The sequence below is a fragment of the Carya illinoinensis genome, chromosome 14 (assembly GCF_018687715.1).
Source record: "Carya illinoinensis cultivar Pawnee chromosome 14, C.illinoinensisPawnee_v1, whole genome shotgun sequence".
NCBI classification, from domain to species: Eukaryota; Viridiplantae; Streptophyta; class Magnoliopsida; order Fagales; family Juglandaceae; genus Carya; species Carya illinoinensis.
Genome location: NC_056765.1, coordinates 7,011,444 through 7,030,324, shown reverse-complemented (window position 1 = coordinate 7,030,324; position 18,881 = coordinate 7,011,444). Strand labels below are relative to the sequence as shown.

At 39.5% G+C, this 18,881-nt stretch overlaps 1 pseudogene; it reads right to left on the bottom strand.

The window, feature by feature from the left end:
* Positions 1-1,073: 1,073 nt before the first annotated feature.
* Positions 1,074-16,669, bottom strand: LOC122293516 (annotated as a pseudogene).
* Positions 16,670-18,881: the final 2,212 nt, after the last annotated feature.

Genomic DNA, 18,881 nt, shown 5'->3' with positions numbered 1-18,881 from the left:
TGTGGATTCTCTTCAATTTGTTCATCGTGGGTTGGAGCTTCGTCGTTTTCGTGGAGCTTGTCTACATGCGTAATCGACCTTCTCTTCGTGGGTTGGAGGTGTTCTCTTCATGGGTTCATCCACATATAGGCATATGGGCTTCATTTGAGCAGGGTTGAAAAATTTTGGAACGGATCTCTCTCGGTTGGCAAAGCCATAGTTTCAGGTTGCCTGAATGTAATTAAAAAATTTGAAATTTACCTTTGTATAACTTTTTGTTAACTAAATACCTAAGGGGAATACTGTGGTAGCCTTCCATGAAAGAAAAACTCTTCTTGCAGTCGGCTAGAGGAAGAATATATTTGTATAATCATACCTGGGTGAGTTCGAAGCTAGTTGGGGGAGTTTCCAAATAATATGAAATATTATGAAGTGTTGTTCTTGTGCTCTATAATTATACTTGGGTGAGTTTCCAAATAATCGAAGTTTTGGATATGTTTAGGTTGCTGTTAATATCGATTTGAGTTTTGTTAAAAAAATAATTGTATACCTTTCTGTGTTTGCCTAAATATAATTAAAAAATTTGAACAACTTGATTGTGCAGACTACATAATTATCAAGTAGGAAGTAAAGATAGACTTTAAGATCAATTTTTGTTATTTTTGTTTTTTAAATTCTAGAGCACAAGAGCAGCACTTTCTGACCAGCACAAGAACAACACTTTTCTTTGAAAAAAGTTCTAGAGCACAAGAACAGCACAAATAAGAAATTCCTTTTCTCTGATCGTTGCATTTGTCTGTCTATTTTCCCTTGAGATCAAAGTAATGCTTGTTCAGTCTATTCAGCAAATGAAATGAAGGAGAATATCATAGGAGGATGGAAACTCGGGAGAAGGAGGAGAGAAATGAAACTCAAGATGGAGGAGGAAGGGGAACGGCGAAGTGGAGGGGAGAAGGAGAAACGAACTGTAAGGGTAGCCTGTCTTCGTGGAATCCAAAAACGCATGAAACGAACCGTTTCATTAACCACGTAAGACACGGTTGCGCGGTGCTTCCTTCAGTCGACTGCAAGAAGAGTTTTCGATAATGTATAGCTTACAACTTCTTCACCCTAAGATCTACTCCATTTTCAGGTTCTATCACCATCCTAATAGTAGGTGCATGGCTGTAGTTTGGGGAGAGAGAATGAGAAGTGGGAGAGAAGTAGTGCTATAAGTATCTTGAGTTTGACTATGGCCAAGTGCTGCCCAGCACACACGCGGGGCCCAAATCCAAATGGCATGCATAATAGATGATCACAACAAATCTTTGTAATCACAGCAAATCGTTTTCCTTGATTTTGTCTAGCAAGAATTATGAAGTCAACTGTATTCACTTTCCATATTTTAGTCTATTGTTTTTCTCTGTTTTACGTACAGCAGAGCCAATTACGTGCTCTTTCCTTTCCTGTCTGTATAGGTATATTTGTATAAATAGGAGCCTCCTTTGTAATACATAGTGTGACAGAAATTACAATAAAATACAAGTGTTCAAATTATCTATATGGTATCACGAGTTTTTCTCTCAAACGAGTTTTGATCCTTTCCTTGTTCTTCCGCTATGTCTGAATCCCCTCCCTCTCCCTCTGTCACCAACTCCTTCCATTCCACCCTTTTACCAACCAATAATATTGTTGCCATTAACGCTCATGCTCAGCTTCCTTACAAGCTCACCTCCTCTAATTTTGCTGCATGTCGTGCACAACTTGAAAGCCTTGTCATTGGGTATGACCTTCAGGGCTTCATCGATGGCTCTAATCTATGTCCCACTCTTGGGGCTACCCCGACTGCTGAAGCATTTGTTGCTCGTAGTCGCTGGATTCGTCAAGACAAACTTTTGCTTAATGGTGTTTTTGCTTCTATTTCTGAAAGCATCTTGCCATTGATTGCTACCTCTAGCACTTCAAGAGAAGCTTGGCTCAAATTGACTCGGCTTTATGCCAATCGCTCTCGCACCAGAGTGATGCAACTCAAGGATTCTCTTAATTCCTTGACTCGTGGCTCCAAAAGTGTCACTGAATATCTTCAGCAAATTAAAACCACTGCTGATGAACTAGCATTGGTTGATTCTCCTCTCACGAATGATGATTTAACGCTCTATATTCTTAATGGCCTTGGATCTGACTTTCGTGATATTGTGGGGCCAATTCGTACTCGCGAAACTCCTCTCACATTTGAGGAACTTCATGACCTGCTTGTTAGTCATGAGACCTATCTCAAACGCCTTGAGACACTGCAGCACAACACCATTGCCACTGCAAATTATCACCAGAAAAAATCTTTCTCTCCCTCACACAGAGGCAAGTCCAACCGCACCTCTCATCATTCACGGCCCAACCAGCGCTCCAATCAGTCCCAACATACATCTCAATCCGCTCCTAAGAATTCTGTGGTTTGCCAATTCTGCTCCATCGCTGGTCACACTGCTCGTCAATGCCGGAAGTTCTGGACTCCTTCTTCACCAAATGCTAATTGTTCTGCCACTAGTCCTTCAACAGATAAGTCTTGGGTTGTTGATTCCAGAGCCTCCCATCATATTACTTCCAACCTGTCCAAGCTTTCTATTCATTCTGAATACGATGGCACTGACGAGGTCATAATCGGTGATGGAACAGGTTTGAAAATATCTCATACTGGCACTGTGCATTTTCGATTGCCCACTCGAAATCTCACTCTCACCAACACACTGTGTGTTCCTACCATCCATAAAAATTTCTCTCTGTCCATCAATTCACCAAAACAAATAAACTTGCTCTTGAATTTCACCCTTATCATTTTTTTGTGAAGGATCCGACGTCGGGGGCGATACTCATGCAAGGCAACTGTGACAACGGCGTCTATACACTACCTGCTTTCTCCTGCAGTTCTGGTACCTCGAAGACAGCATTTTCTACTGAACGTGTATCTTCAGAAATTTGGCATAACCGTTTGGGTCATCCCTCTCGGTCTCTTGTTCATCATTTAATCAATCGTTTTCAATTGCCTTCTACTAAAAGCATCTCTAAATCCTTATGTACTGCATGTTCTATCAATAAAAGTCATAAACTTTCTTTTCATGCTTCAACTATTTCCAGTTCCTTGCCTCTTGAGTACTTGTTCACGGACGTTTGGGGTCCTGCCCCTCACACCTCCCTTGAAGGCTATCGTTATTACGTTCTCTTTGTTGATCATTTTACAAAGTACTGCTGGTATTTTCCCATGAAACTAAAATCGGAAGTTTCCACCATTTTTCCCCAACTCAAAGCTATTCTTGAAAATCAATTTTCCTTACCCATTAAAAATCTTTATTCGGATAATGGGGGGGAATTCATTGCTCTAAAAGGATATCTTAGCCAACATGGCATCAGTCACCTAACCACGGCTCCTCATACCCCTGAACAAAATGGGGTGACTGAACGACGCCATCGGCATATAGTGGAAACCGGCATGTCCTTAATCCATCAAGCTCATCTTCCACCATCCTACTGGAACTTAGCCTTTCAAGTCTCTGTTTACTTAATAAATCGAATGCCGACCCCTCTCCACTCTCTCAAATCTCCCTTTGAGGTTCTATTTAAATCCAGTCCAAATTACCACAAACTCCGAATTTTTGGTTGTCTATGTTTCCCATGGCTCAAACCTTATTCCCAACACAAACTGGATCCTAAGTCTCGTCCATGCATCTTCATTGGCTATTCCACCTCACAGAGTGCGTACAAGTGCCTCGACCCTGACACTCATCGCATTTTTCTCTCTCGGCACGTTCCCTTTGATGAAACTATTTTTCCTCATTCTCACAAGCCGTCCACTTCTTCATCTGCTCCACCCGTGCACTCCTCCTCTCAGCTTCTCATTCTTGATTCTTCTATCCCAACTCAGTCTACGACACCCTCCAGTGATCATGCTGTCTCGGGTCTGCTGTTGGAAGCTGCTAGTTCATCGACGTCGTCACTGCCTTGTGTTAGTATCTCCCCTGCACAGCCTTCATGTGATAAGGTACCTTCTCCCCTGCCTTCTCCTACTGTACCTCCTGAATCAGTCATTGAACCCAGACCACCTCAGCCTTCTCGCATGGTTACTCGCTCCATGAATCACATTTATAAACCCAAGCGACTTTTCATGGCTACCAAACATCCTTTACCTCCAGTTTTAGAACCCACTGGCATTCAGCAAACCCTCAAAGACCCTTCCTGGCGTCAGGCCATGAGTGACGAATTCACAGCTTTGGTTCGACATGGTACCTGGAAGTTGGTTCCTCCTCATCCCCGCCAGAATCTCGTTGGCTCCAAATGGGTGTTTCGCATCAAAAGAAAATCTGATGGCTCCATTGATCGCTTCAAAGCACGTTTGGTTGCCAAGGGATTTCATCAATGACCCAGAATTGATTACACCGAAACCTTCTCCCCAGTTGTCAAACCTGCCACCATACGCATCATCCTCTCCCTTGCCGTGATGAATAGTTGGCCCATTCGCCAACTCGACGTTAATAATGCGTTTTTGCATGGCACCCTCCATGAAGATGTGTTCATGATGCAACCTGTCGGATTTATTGATGCCTCCTATCCTCAGCATGTTTGTCATCTGCAAAAATCTATCTACGGACTGAAACAAGCCCCGCGGGCTTGGTATCGTGCTCTTCATGACTGTCTCTATCGTCTTGGCTTCACCAAGTCTGCCTCTGACCCATCGTTGTTCATCTACAAACAACACAGCACCGTGGCTTACTTTCTTGTCTATGTTGATGATCTGGTTCTCACTGGCAATGACTCTCAATTTATCTCTACTGTCATTCATCAACTTGGAATTCAGTTTTCCTTAAAAGACCTTGGGCCTCTTCATTTTTTTCTGGGCATTGAAGTCATTCCCACACCTGCTGGTCTATTTCTTACACAGCATAAGTATGTCCGTGAACTTCTTCTCAAAACAGGAATGGACGGTGCCAAAGATGTCACTACTCCTTTGGCAACCTCCAGTCGACTCTGTCTGGATGATGGTTTGAGTGCTGCAGTCAGTACCACATATCGGAGTGTCATTGGTGCCCTCCAGTACCTGTCCCTTACATGCCCCGACATTGCGTTCCCTGTAAACAAGCTTGCTCAGTTTATGCATGCACCGTCTGAAATTCACTGGACTGCTGTCAAGAGGCTTCTTCGGTACCTCAAAAATACCCTCTATCATGGTATTCACCTTCGTCGTTCATCCACTCCTCAGCTCCTTGCCTATTCCGATGCCGATTGGGGAGGTAATCTTGATGATCGCTCTTCTACATCCGCATATATCATCTTTCTAGGCGTCAATCCCATTTCGTGGTGCACTCGAAAACAGCGAGCTGTTGCTCGCTCTTCCACCGAAGCGGAGTACAGGGCACTTGCGAGTGCCACTTCTGAAATTGCATGGCTCCAGTCTCTCTTCCATGAGCTTGGCGTCACTCTCTCATCTACTCCAAAAATTTTATGTGACAATGTCGGCGCTACCCAATTAAGTTTAAATCCGGTACTTCACTCTCGGATGAAACATATCGCCATCGATTTACATTTCGTCCGCGATTATGTCAGCAAAGGTATTCTTCACGTTGCCCATGTATCCACTCAGGATCAACTTGCTGACTTAATGACTAAAGCACTCTCTCGTCCGCGGTTCCAGCTTTTACGTTCCAAGATTAGTGTCACTGATGGGAGCACCATCTTGCGGGGGCATAATAGATGATCACAACAAATCTTTGTAATCACAGCAAATCGTTTTCCTTGATTTTGTCTAGCAAGAATTACAAAGTCAACTGTATTCACTTTCCATATTTTAGTCTTTTGTTTTTCTCTGTTTTACGTACAGCAGAGCCAATTACGTGCTCTTTCCTTTCTTGTCTGTATAGGTATATTTGTATAAATAGGAGTCTCCTTTGTAATACATAGTGTGACAAAAATTACAATAAAATACAAGTGTTCAAATTATCTATAATGCAAGTGCGGATGACTGCAAGCACCCTTAACTCCATTTGCAAATCTAGCTGGGTTGAACTTTAAGGCATCTGGTCCCCATATTTCTGGATCAGTATGCAATGTCAACAACACTGTCCAAATGTTGACACCTTTTGGGATATTAATGTTCTCCAATTTCATGTCCTTCAAGGCCTCCCTAGTCATGGCAGCGGCAGGTGGATAAAGACGCAACGATTCATGTATTACCATCGTTAGCTGCATATCCATATTGAAATTTGTGCTTAGAAATGCATTATTTACTCTTTGAGCTAATAGATTGGTTTGCACACGGAGTAATTATTATAAGTAGTCGCAAAATACATACAAATGGTACCTATTTCATATCATAGGATGTTATGTTAATTCAAATTTATATTATTGCCTGTTTCATCTTATGAAGCATATCAGCATTAGGTGTACAACCTTGATAGATGTCAAGAACCTCATGCGCACACGGTCTTGCCATTCTTGATTTGAAGCTAAAAGCATGAGGCACCATGTAGCAGAAACTACAGTGGTCTCATATCCAGCCAAGTATACGTTCTTGCAGTTGTCAACAATGAAATGTTCGATAGCCTTCTGGCTCAGGTCATTGTTCCTAGCGCCCTCAAGAATGATCTGCAGAATATCCTTCTTATGATCAGAGGCTCTCTGTCTCTCCTTGACTACCTTTAGTATCAAACTGCGGACTTCCTTCTGTAACCTCCATCCTTCCCTATTGCTTCTCGTGGGAAGGTAACTGTAACATGTAAAGTGGATATAATGTACAAGCTATTGCTTAAAAGGGCTATGTAAGTAATAATATAATTTTAGAAATAACATCATTTATCTTTAGTAAATTGAAGAACCGTCACTTTTTTGGATAAAATAAAAGAAAAAACTCATGAAAGAATGCTAGCTCGCACCTTAAGCCAGGTATCCCAGTGGACAAATCTTTCAAGGACATGACTCCTACTAGAGCTCTTAGTTTTAGGAAAATCTGCTCCCCTTCGGCATAGTTGCTGCCAAAACAGGCCTTTGTGATCATATCACCAGAGAAACTTCTAAGGTAATAGTTGATGTGTATGTCTGCGGTTCCACCCTCAGTCTCTACTCTTCCATGAGTTTAGCAGTGGGGTGGTCGACTCAATAATTTAAGTTTATCATTCCCTACATGGGTTTAAGATCACAATCTACGTGTGCGTATAAGATCACAATCTACTCGTGTGTATCTCAATTGAAAATTGCTAAATTTACAAAGAAATCTTATAAAAGTAAGTTTACAAATTGACATTATTGTTTATAAACTTATTTTTATAAGATATTTTGTATATCTAAGTATGCCTTGTATAGATTACCTACTAGCAACCAATATTATTTAATGTACTAAAATGATCATACCTTGACCTTCTCGATGTAAAACTCAGGAGAAAGGATTTTGCTCTGCCTGGCCCATATAGTCCCATTTGAAGTGAAAATGTCCTAAAGTGAAAATGTCCTGACCAAGCAAAGGACCAAACTCTTTTTGCTGTTTCAATGGTTTCCCAAAGTCCAAGGATGTGCATGTGGTTCTCTCTCTTAAAATGCCAGGTTCGTTTATGAATATTTTTGGGGAGGTACCCAGAGAAAACACAAATAAATCACCTATTTAAACATAAAAAGAACAGAAAATAAATAACTTTTAAAAAAAAATATTAATTTCATCTTCAATATATATATTTTTAAATATTTATCATACAGTACTTTCTCTATCCAAACCTATCAAATCGTAATTTTCACAAACACTTACAAAACTTAATCTCAATTATTGTTAAGAATCAGAGTTAATACATGCACAATTGCTGGAATATTTTCTTTTATTTACGGAAGGAATACAAGAGTTTAAACACAAGGAACAAGACCTATAATTTGTCCTATAATTGAGCTGTATACAAGGAGAGTAAGCTGTACAATTTGAAATATGGAAAGGGACAATTGATATCCTGTAATACTCCTCATCAAGTTGGTGCATGAAGATCCGTAATGCCTAACTTGCTAAGGAAGTGATCAAATGTTTCTTGACCAAGAGCTTTAGTGAAGATGTCGGCCAATTGGTTGGAAGCGGAGATATGAGTAGATGAAATGAGGCCGACATGAAACTTGTCACGAACAAGATGGTAGTCAATTTCTATATCTTTCGTCCTTTTGTGAAAAACTGGATTGTGGGTGATATGAAGTGTAGCTTGATTATCACAATGAAGAAGCATGGGTAATGGATGAAAAATTGCTAGATCTTGAAGTAAAAGCTTAAGCCAAACAAGTTCATAAGTGGTAGTGGCCATGGCACGATATTCTGCTTCAGCGGAGGAGCGAGACACAACTGATTGTTTCTTGGTGTGCCAAGAAATGGAACTTTCACCAAGTTTGATGAAGAAGCTAGTAGTCAAGAGACGAGTTATGGGACAACTCACCTAATCAGAATCAGAGTAGGCCGAGATATGGAAAGTACATGCAGAGGAGAAGAATAAACCATGTCCAAGAGAAGTCTTGAGGTAGCGAAGAATACGCAAAGCTGCTTGGTAATGAGGCTGCTAAGGTTGCTGCATAAATTGGCTTAAAACATTAACAAGAAAAACAATATCAGGTTGTGTAATGGTTAAGTAGATGAGATGACTAATAAGTCTCCAATAAATGCTAGGATCCGATAGCGGTTCACCCTTGTCATGAGTCAACTTCAAATTTTGTTCCATGGTAAAATGCACAGGATGAGTACCCAAATGACCTGAATCAGAGAGAATGTCCAAGGTGTACTTGCGTTGATTGAAAAAAAATCCTAGAAATGACCAAGAAATTTCCAAGCCAAGAAAATATTTGAGTCGCCAAGATCTTTGATCTTAAACTTGGCGGCCAAGAATTGTTTGATTGAATTAAGAGTAGCAAAATCATTTCCTGTCATCAAGATATCATCCACATACACAATTATGGCAATAAAAAAAGAGCCTTGACAGTGAGTAAGTAAAGAATGGCCAGCATGTGATTGGTTGAAGCCGACAGACATAAAGACAAAAGAGAGTTTGGAGTACCAATTCCTCGATGCTTGCTTGAGACCATATATAGACTTGTATAGGCAGCAAAATAAGTTCCCCCCTTACGACAATATCTCGGTGGAGGGACCATATAGACTTTCTCGTCAAGGTCACCATGAAGAAAGACATTATGAACATCTAATTGGTGTAGATGCCAATGACGAGCAACAGCAATGGCAAGAACACAACAAACCGTGAGAACCTTGGCAACTAGGGCAAAGGTGTCATGGTAATCGAGCCCTTCAACTGAGTGTAACCTTTGGCAACCAAGCGAGCTTTATACCTTTTGATGGACATTAGCATGAAACTTGGTTTTGAAAACCCATTTGCAACCAATAGGTTTCTTACGAGGAGGGAGCAGTTGAAGACTCCATGTATGATTAGCACCTGAAGCATTAAGTTTAGAAATCATGGCATCATGCCAATAAGGATGACAAGCAGCTTCAGAATAACTATGCGGATCAGGATGATTATTCAAAGCAGATAAAAAGGCAAAATTCTTGGGAGAGAAACGATGATAAGAAAGAAAATTGGCAAGAGGATGGATCGTACCTGTGGGATGCTGTAAAGTGGAGGAGAGCGTAGTGGACTCTGGTTGTAAGGTAGGACAGACATAATTGTAGAGATGAGATGGTCTAGTGATGGTACGACGGGATCTGACAGGTAGTGGAGGGTATATACGTGGCGAAGGATCAATAGAGGAAGAAGGATCCATGGACTCAATTGGTGCTGATGATATAGGGGTAGGTGTACACATGAGAACGTCCTGGATTGGTTGAGGGATGACGAAGATAGGCTATGATGGTAGCGAGTGACGATGGAAAGGAAAAACTTGCTTGAAGAATGTGACATCGCGGGAAATAAATAATTTTTTGGTTTCTAAATTAAATACACGGTAAGCTTTGTGACCAAATGGGTAACCGACTAAAATACAAAGAGAGGTACGAGGCTGAAATTATCCCTATGAGAGCATAAAGTTTGGGCATAACATAAGCAATGAAAAATTTTCAAATGATCATAAGAGGGTGCTTTGTTAAAAAGACGCTCATAGGGAGTAATATTACCAAGACTAGTTGACGGTGTCCAATTTATCAAGTAGGTGGCGGTGAGTATGCATTCACCCCAAAAAGAGGGGGAGATTTGCTTGGAAGCACAAACATCGTGCAACATTAAGGAGATGGTGATATTTGCGTTCAGTAACGCCATTTTATTGAGGTGTTTCACCACAAGTCTTTTCATGTAAAATACTATGAGTATTAACAAAGGCTTGAGTTTGATGAGGTGAAAATTCTTGACCATTATCAGTTCGAATGTGGTGAATTTTACATTGAAATTGCATGTGAACCATAGCAGGATTTTTTTTTAGGTATTGTAAAGTTTCGTAGTTGAAACACATCAAATACATCCTAGTAACACGAGAATAATTGTAACAATAGTCAGAAATAATGTGCTCCTGTATTGCTTGCTAGTGAGTCCAGAAATGGCACTGTTCGGTTTAGGGGCAATTGAACTACTAGAGACCTAATGTGCAACCAATTGTTTATGCAAGTCAGAACATTGAGAGGAGTGGTTTGATTCCAATGCGACGGATACACAATCAGCTTGTAGCAAGAAGCCTTAGAATGGCCAGGTTTACTGCAATGATTATAAATGGTGTAGCTACGACACTTATTGTGAGAATCATTAGTGGATGTGCTGGAAAAATGATTGACAGACATGGTAGAAACTATTGAAACTAACGTCTGTTTATGATGCAGTTTTTCAATAAAGTTTATTTTTAGTCTATTGTTATTGTAGTCAAACTTTGTTATCGTGCATCTTGGGACAGCATGACTATTAATTCTCTGTCATTTTCAATGCTGTTTATATAATGTACTTCTCCATCTGTAATCGGCAGAACATCAATATCAATCAACAAGTATTTTGGTTGAAGTTCTCCTCTATTTTTTCATCTTTTTACCACATCTCTGTACCAAAAATACCAACAATTGGTATCAGCCCAAGGTTACGATCTCTTTGGGATATGATGGCTGCGCCTGGTTCATCTGCAACTCTTCCCATTTTTTCTGGTGACTATGACTATTGGGGCATAAAAATGAAAACCCTTTTCCTATCTCTTGATCTGTGGGATGTTGTTGAAAATGGAGTCTCTTCAACTGTTGAAGGCACGTCTGAAGGAGCTTATGATCCTACCCGAGTCAAGTCTGATAAGCAAAGGGATGCAAAAACCTTGTTTATTCTGCAGCAGGCTGTGAGTGAGTCCATCTTTCCAAGGTTGATGAGGGCTTCTACTTCCCAGCAAACTTGGGAGATCCTGCAGCAAGAATTTCAAGGTAATACCAAAATTAAAACTATCAAAGTTCAAGGGCTAAGAAGGGAACTTGAAAATCTCAAAATGAAAGAATCTGAGAATATCAATGAGTATTGCTCTAGAGTCATTGAAGTAGTTAATCAAATGAGGGCTTATGATGAAAATATTTCAGATGAAAGGATTGTTCAAAAAATCATCATAAGCTTGACTGAAAAATATGACCATGTGGTGGCTGCCATTGAAGAAGCTAAAGATCTCTCTTCACTTTCTGTCACTGAGTTAATGGGATCACTTTATGCTCATGAACAACGGATTGGCAGAAGGAATGAGGTGTCTTTGGAAAATGCATTTCAATCCAAAGTTAGCCTAAAGAATCAAAAGCAAAAGGACTTCAAGAAAAAGTTCAAGGGCGTAGTAAAAGGAGGAGAAAATTCTCAAAAAAAGAAGGGAGAATTTTCACCTTGTGGTGTTTGCAAGAAGACTAATCATTTGGAGAAAGATTGTTACCATCGGGGCAAGCCACAATGCTCAAATTGCAAAAAGTTTGGGCATGAGGAGAAAGATTGCTGGTTCAAGAACAAAAATCAGCAAGCAAATTTTACCGAGGACAAGGAAGAGCAGTTGTTCTATGCTTGTCATGTTGCAGCCGAGCAAAGAAGAGAGTGGTTTCTAGGCAGCGGGTGCAGCAACCATATGACACCAAATGAGAGTTTATTTCCTCAAATCGATAAATCTGTATGTGTTAAAGTGAAACTTGGAAATGGAGATTTGGTGGAGGCAAGTGGCAAAGGTACGATTGCCATAGAAACCAAGAGAGGGACTAGATTCATAAAAGATGTTCTTCATGTTCCTAGCCTTGATCAAAGTTTGCTAAGTGTTGGGCAAATGATGCAAAATGGCTACTCACTTCACTTTGAGGGAGAGCTATGTGTTATTCTTGATTTGAAGAAAAACAACCAAGTGGTGGCAGAAGTTAAAATGGGAAATGGGAGAAATTTTCCCATTACTTGGCAGTACCCAAGAGCAATGATGGCCAAATCTGATGAAACAACTCTTTGGCATCAAAGGTTTGGTCATTACAACCTAAATGCCTTAAGGATGTTAAATCAGAAGAACATGATAAGAGATATGCCCTTGTTGGACCAAAACATGCCTACTTGTGAAGGGTGTATGATGGGAAAGCAACATAGGAAGCCATTTCCATGAGGAGAAGCTTGGAGAGCAAAATCAGTACTTGAGCTAGTGCATACTGATCTGTGTTGTCCCATGAGGACACTTTCTCAAAGCCAAAACAGGTACTTTATGCTCTTTATTGATGATTTTTCAAGAATGACTTGGGTCTACTTTCTCAAAGAAAAAGCAGAGGCTTTTAGTGTCTTCAAAAACTTCAAAATGCTGGTTGAAAATCAAAGTGGTTGGAAGATAAAGATCTTGAGAAGTGATAGAGGGGGTGAATTCAACTCTAGTAAGTTTGATGAATTTTGCCAAGAAGAAGGGTTGGAACACCAATTGACAGTAGCCTACACTCCACAACAAAATGGAGTCTCGGAAAGGAAGAATAGGACTATTATGGAGATGGCTAGGTCCATGCTAATGGCGAAGGGCATTCCAAAAAAATTCTGGGCAGAGGCTGTTAATACAGCAGTATATGTGCTAAATAGATGCCCCACAAAGGCAGTGAAAGATATGACTCCAATCGAAGCATGGAGTGGACACAAGCCAACTGTTAATCACTTCAAAGTTTTTGGATGTTTGTGTTACATTCATGTTCCTGAACAAAAGAGGCACAAACTAGAAGAAAAGTCAGAGAAAGGGATTTTTCTTGGGTATAGCTCTCAATCCAAGGGATACCAGATCTTCAATCTCAAAACTCAGCAGCTGGTCACAAGTAGAGATGTTCAATTTGATGAGCATTCAACCTAGAAATGGGAAGAAGAGCATGAACCAGGTCTGACTCTTCATGTTCCAGTTATCGAGCAAGTTGAAGAGAGGCTAGAAACATCATCTCCAAATGATCAACCTTCATCACCATTCTCGGTTTCAGGAAGTGATGGCAACTCTAGAAGTTCATCACTTTTATCACCCGAGACTCCTTCAAGAAGATTCAGGGCATTGAATGAGATCTATGAATCTTGCAACTTCACTTCCATAGAGCTTGAAAATTATGCAGCAGCCTCTAAAGAACAAGTTTGGGTGGATGCAATGAAAGAGGAGATTAAAATGATTGAGAAAAACAATACATGGCTGCTGGTTGCATATCCTGGCAGCAAGGATGTTATCGGAGTTAAGTGGGTATACAAAACAAAGTTCAAACCAGATGGTTCTTTAAATAAGTGTAAAGCAAGATTGGTTGCAAAGGGCTATTCACAACAGGCTGGGATAGATTTCAATGAAACCTATGCACTCGTAGCTAGGTTGGACACCATCAGAACAGTAGTTGCACTTGCAGCTCAAAGAAGTTGGAAGATCTCACAACTTGATGTAAAATCAGCTTTTCTCAATGGAGAACTCGAGGAGGAAGTGTATGTTCAGCAACCTGAAGGCTTTCTGAAGGAAGAAGGGAAAGTATCTAAGTTAAAAAAGGCTCTTTATGGGCTTAAGCAAGCACCCCAAGCTTGGTACAGCAAAATAGATGGCTATTTTGTGATCTTCAAGAGAAGTGTTAGTGAACCTACACTTTATGTCCAGCTCAAAGGTGAAAGTTTGCTCATTGTCTCACTTTATGTTGATGATTTAATTGTAACAGGAAATAATTCAGTTATGATTGAATCATTCAAACAAGAGATGATGAAAACATTTGAAATGAGTGACATGGGATTAATGCACTATTTCCTTGGAATGGAAGTATATCAAGAAGGAGGCATTTTCATTTCACAAAGGAAATATGCTCTTGATTTGCTCAACAAGTTCAATATGGCTGAATGCAAATCAGTAGCCACTCCTTTGATTGCTAATGAGAAATTGAAGAAGGAAGATGTTGCAAAAGAAGCTGATGCAACAGCATATAGGAGCTTAATCAGAAGTTTACTCTACTTGGCTGCCACTCGGCCTGACATCATTGATGCAACCAGCCTCCACTTAAGATTCATGCAATGTCCTAGTCAAATCCATTTTGGAGCTGCAAAAAGAGTGTTGAGATACATTCAAGGCACGAAGGATTTCGGCATTTGGTATAAACCAAGTTCTCATTCAACTTTGACTGGTTTTACTGATAGTGATTAGGCTGGTTCTGTGGATGATATGAGAAGCATATCCGGGTATTGTTTTAATCTTGGAACTGGTGTGTTTTCATGGGGATCAAAGAAGCAAGGATCTGTAGCACAATCCACAGCTGAAGCAGAGTATGTGGCTGCTGCTGGAGCTACAAATCAAGCTATTTGGCTGAGTAAGATTCTTGAAGATATGGGTGCAAAACAGCAGCTACCAATTGTGATTTATTGTGATAACAAATCAGCAATAGCTACGGCAAAGAATCCTGTCTTTCATAGCAGAACTAAACATATTGCAATCAAGTATCATTATTTGAGGGAAGTAGAGGTAAAAGGAGATGTGAAGCTAGAGTTTTGTAGGTCCAAAGAACAAGTTTATGATATTTTCATAAAGGCACTTCCAAGAGACAAATTCCAGATGTTAAGGCTCAAACTTGGGGTGTCAGAAAAATGCATCAAGGAGGAGTATTGAAACTAACGTCTGTTTATGATGCAGTTTTCAATAATGTCTATTTTTAGTCTATTGTTATTGTAGTCAAACTCTGTTATCACGCATCTTGGGACAGCATGACTATTAATTCTCTGTCATTTTCAATGCTGTTTATATAATGTACTTCTCCATCTGTAATCGACAGAACATCAATATCAATCAACAAGTATTTTAGTTGAAGTTCTCCTCTATTTTTTCATCTTTTTACCACATCTCTGTACCAAAAATACCAACAGAAACGTCTAGAGTCAATAGAGGTAGATGAAGAAGTCATTGAGTTTCTTCTTGGTGAATGATAGAATAGACTCGATTAACTGGAGGTAAAGGATCCATTGCTAAGATTTGACTTCTGATTTGGGCGTAGGAATCATTTAAGTCCATTAGAAATTGAAAAACTCGCTCCACTGCTTGAATATTGGCTAAGTCTTTCAAACCTTCATAAGTGCAAGTAGGCGTTGATTGAAGGGCAGCCAGCTCTTCCCAATATTGTTTGATAGTGTTGTAATGTTGAGCAATCGGCATGGCATCTTGACGAAGTGTGGCGATATTGCGTTTGAGGCGAAATATGAGTGGATTGTTGCTCTGTGAGAATTGAGATTCCAGATCAATCTAGACTTCTTGTGGGGTATTACAATAGATAAGACTTCCTGTGAGAGACTTATCGATGCTATTAAGAAGCCAAGAGCGAACGATATTGCTGCATCGTTCCCATAATTTTGGGGATGCATTGTTGTTGGTTGGCTTATTGAGCGTGCCATCAACAAAACCGAGTTTTTTCTTGGCATTAAGAGCCATCATCATCACTCGATGCCACATGGAGTAGGTATTGCCTAAAAGAAGAAAGGATACAAGGAGAGAACTCGAGCGATCTGCAGAGTGAATGAAATAGGGAGAAGAAACATCACTAATGGGTTGAGTTTCGTCGCCGATAGCCATGGAAGAATCTTACGATGAAACCCTAGACAGGTAGCGTCGATGGCTTTGAAACCATGTTAAGAAACAGAGTTAATATGTGCAAAATTGTTGAAATATTTTATATTATTTACGGAAGGAATACAAGAGTTTAAATACAAGGAACAAGACCTATAATTTGTCCTATAATTGAGTTGTATACAAGGAAAGTAAGTTGTACAATTTGAAATATGGAAAGGGACAACTGATATCCTGTAATAATATCAATCTTCTTTCATAACATGATGAGATCAAACTCACAAGAATTTGAGATAAATATATAGGATATTGCAAGGTGATGCAGGAGACACACCATATTGCTTCCTCCATCGCTCAAAAAATGGAAAGATGAGAGCAGCATAGTTATGGGAGGCGAGGATTTCTCCTGCATGAGCTTTAACTGTGGTGGCCTTCACTATCTCCCAAATATTTTTGAGTAGCAAAGTTGGCGGTGGTCCGGTGATGCCTTGCTTTCTCAATGCAGATTGAAGCTTGTTAGGCTTCAGCACCAGTGAATTATACAGGTGTACAAGCAGTCCAACAAAACCAAGAAATGCAATGGCAATGAATATCTAATTTGCTGCATCAAACTTGAGTTGATCCTCCATGGTCGTAGTCTTCTTTGTCTTTCACCGTTCACGTACATAGAAATGAGCTTGGTTGGCTTGGTTTGTTTCCCCATACATACGTACATATATGATGAGTTTGGCTAGACAATTTGGTCAAACCTGAACTCTCTCGTGATCCTTTTAATTTTCCTCTACGGTTGTTGGAACGAATTATTGGATTAATTTATCTGTCTGATTCTTTGAATTAAGAGAAAAAATTGAATTTTTAAATTTTTTTAAAAAATACGTACATCTATACAATATTACTCTTCTTGTATATTTGATGTGACTTTATTAATCTATTAGATCTATTTTATGATATCTAGAAATGGTGATCATGAGTTCACTCTGTGCCGAAAAAGTATCAAATAAAGCTTGTAGAAAGGATGGCGAATTGCAAGGGATTAGAAGCCCATGAGAGGAAGTGAATTTGAGATAGTGAAGGATTCGCTTAATATCAATCTAATGATTATTAGTAGGATGCTACATGGCAATCTAAAACAAAAATCCGAAGGTATAATCCTTAATCAAAAGTCCAACTTAAAGATGATGCATGAGATCGTTAATAACAACCTAGGAAAAGCCGCGATAACAAAAATATTGTTGACATAAATCTGTTGGTATTCTAAATATGAAAAAAGAAATGATCAATTCTGAGAATCTGAAGTTTAGAACCCAACTTCAAAGAGATCACAACTTAGCCATAAACTCCGTGCAAGAGGAGTTTGTCTAAGCCCATAAATTGCTTTATCTAGTTTATTGACATGATGAGAAAATTGACGATGGGCAAAGCTTGGTGGTTGAGTCATATGCACAAATTCAACGAAAGATTACCATACAAAAAGGCATTATGAATGTGGTGTTGGATTGTCAACAATATATACAATAGAGGGTTTATGATACAAGATACTAAAAAAGCGATAAGATGCATATTGTGATTAAAAACTAAAATATAGGGCCACTCTCAAAGTCATCCAAGTTCTATATGGTAATTTTTCTTAAAATTTGAGAATACTAGGTTATTTTCATATATAATTACAAAATCATTATTTAGAATTTTGCTACACATAAGTATGTGTGTTAGCATATATACCAGTACTTAAAGTGAGATCTATTATAATTTTAAAAAAATCAAGCCACCAATCATGTTTTAGTATAGTTGACGTGAAAAGCTTGTTTATGTGCTTAGTGCGTAAAAAGTAAGACTCTTAAATAAAATTTCTCTATTATTAAATGTATCTTTAAATGATTAAAACTAAAACTATTAAAAAAAAACCATATAAAATCATGATGTATATGAATATATAGCATCATCCAGCTTGCATCAAATTTACTTGAACTCTTAGCACACTTCCAACTGATAACCCATGCATGTCATGTCATATTTGAGGTTGGCAAGGCCATGGTTGTTCGCATGTTGGCATTATTGCTCGTGCCATGGCCTCCCACCCACGAAAACCAAAAGCCCACTACATCATCAATCCTTGCCGACACTGAAAAAGCTCGCCTTCCGGAGCAAGCGTGGGTGCACGACAAAGATGGAATCAGAGGCAGAGAGACACTGGGCCTTAGCGTATTCACACGAGAAGAAAGGTGAGATCGAAAAGGCTTTGGAATGCCTTAATTAATTTGAGGCTGTGTCATTGCCAAAGTGCAAACGTTATTTTTTGAGGTAACTGTGAAGTCATTGAACGTCCCAAAAACTTAAGTGATGGAGTCGGTGTAGCGGTAAAGCCACTTTTATGGACTTTTATGGGTCAAAAATGGTGGCTAGTTGAGCTTGCATTCACACTTGCTTCCGCCATCTTCCACTTGCTTTCGCTATCTTCCACCGCCACCTTTATGGGTCAAAAATGGTGGCTAGTTGACAACCTACATCAAGCTTGCGTTCACATTTGCTTTCGCCATCTTCCACCTCCTTTAACTCCTAAATTTTGAAAGAAAAATTTAGAGAAAGAGAGAGAGTTTTAGAGAGAAAAATAGTGAGGTTTCTCCTATATATTGTCTCTCCTTTTATAAGAAAGAGTGAGTTTTCTCCTTTTATAAGAGAGGGTATTGTCAATTGTGCTCTCCTTATTCAAGAGAGAAATTCTTGTAATCCTTTTGCTATAAGTGAAATTCTTCTACAATTGGAGTTCCTTATTATTTCTTTTATTCTTTCTCATTTCTACTTCAGTTGTAATTGTATGCCCCGTACCACAACCTCCTAACAATGGTATCAGAGCATCAGGTTTATAGTCGGTTTTCGTGCTACAGTTAGATCCAGTTAGTGGAAAGGAGACATCTTCAATAATGGCG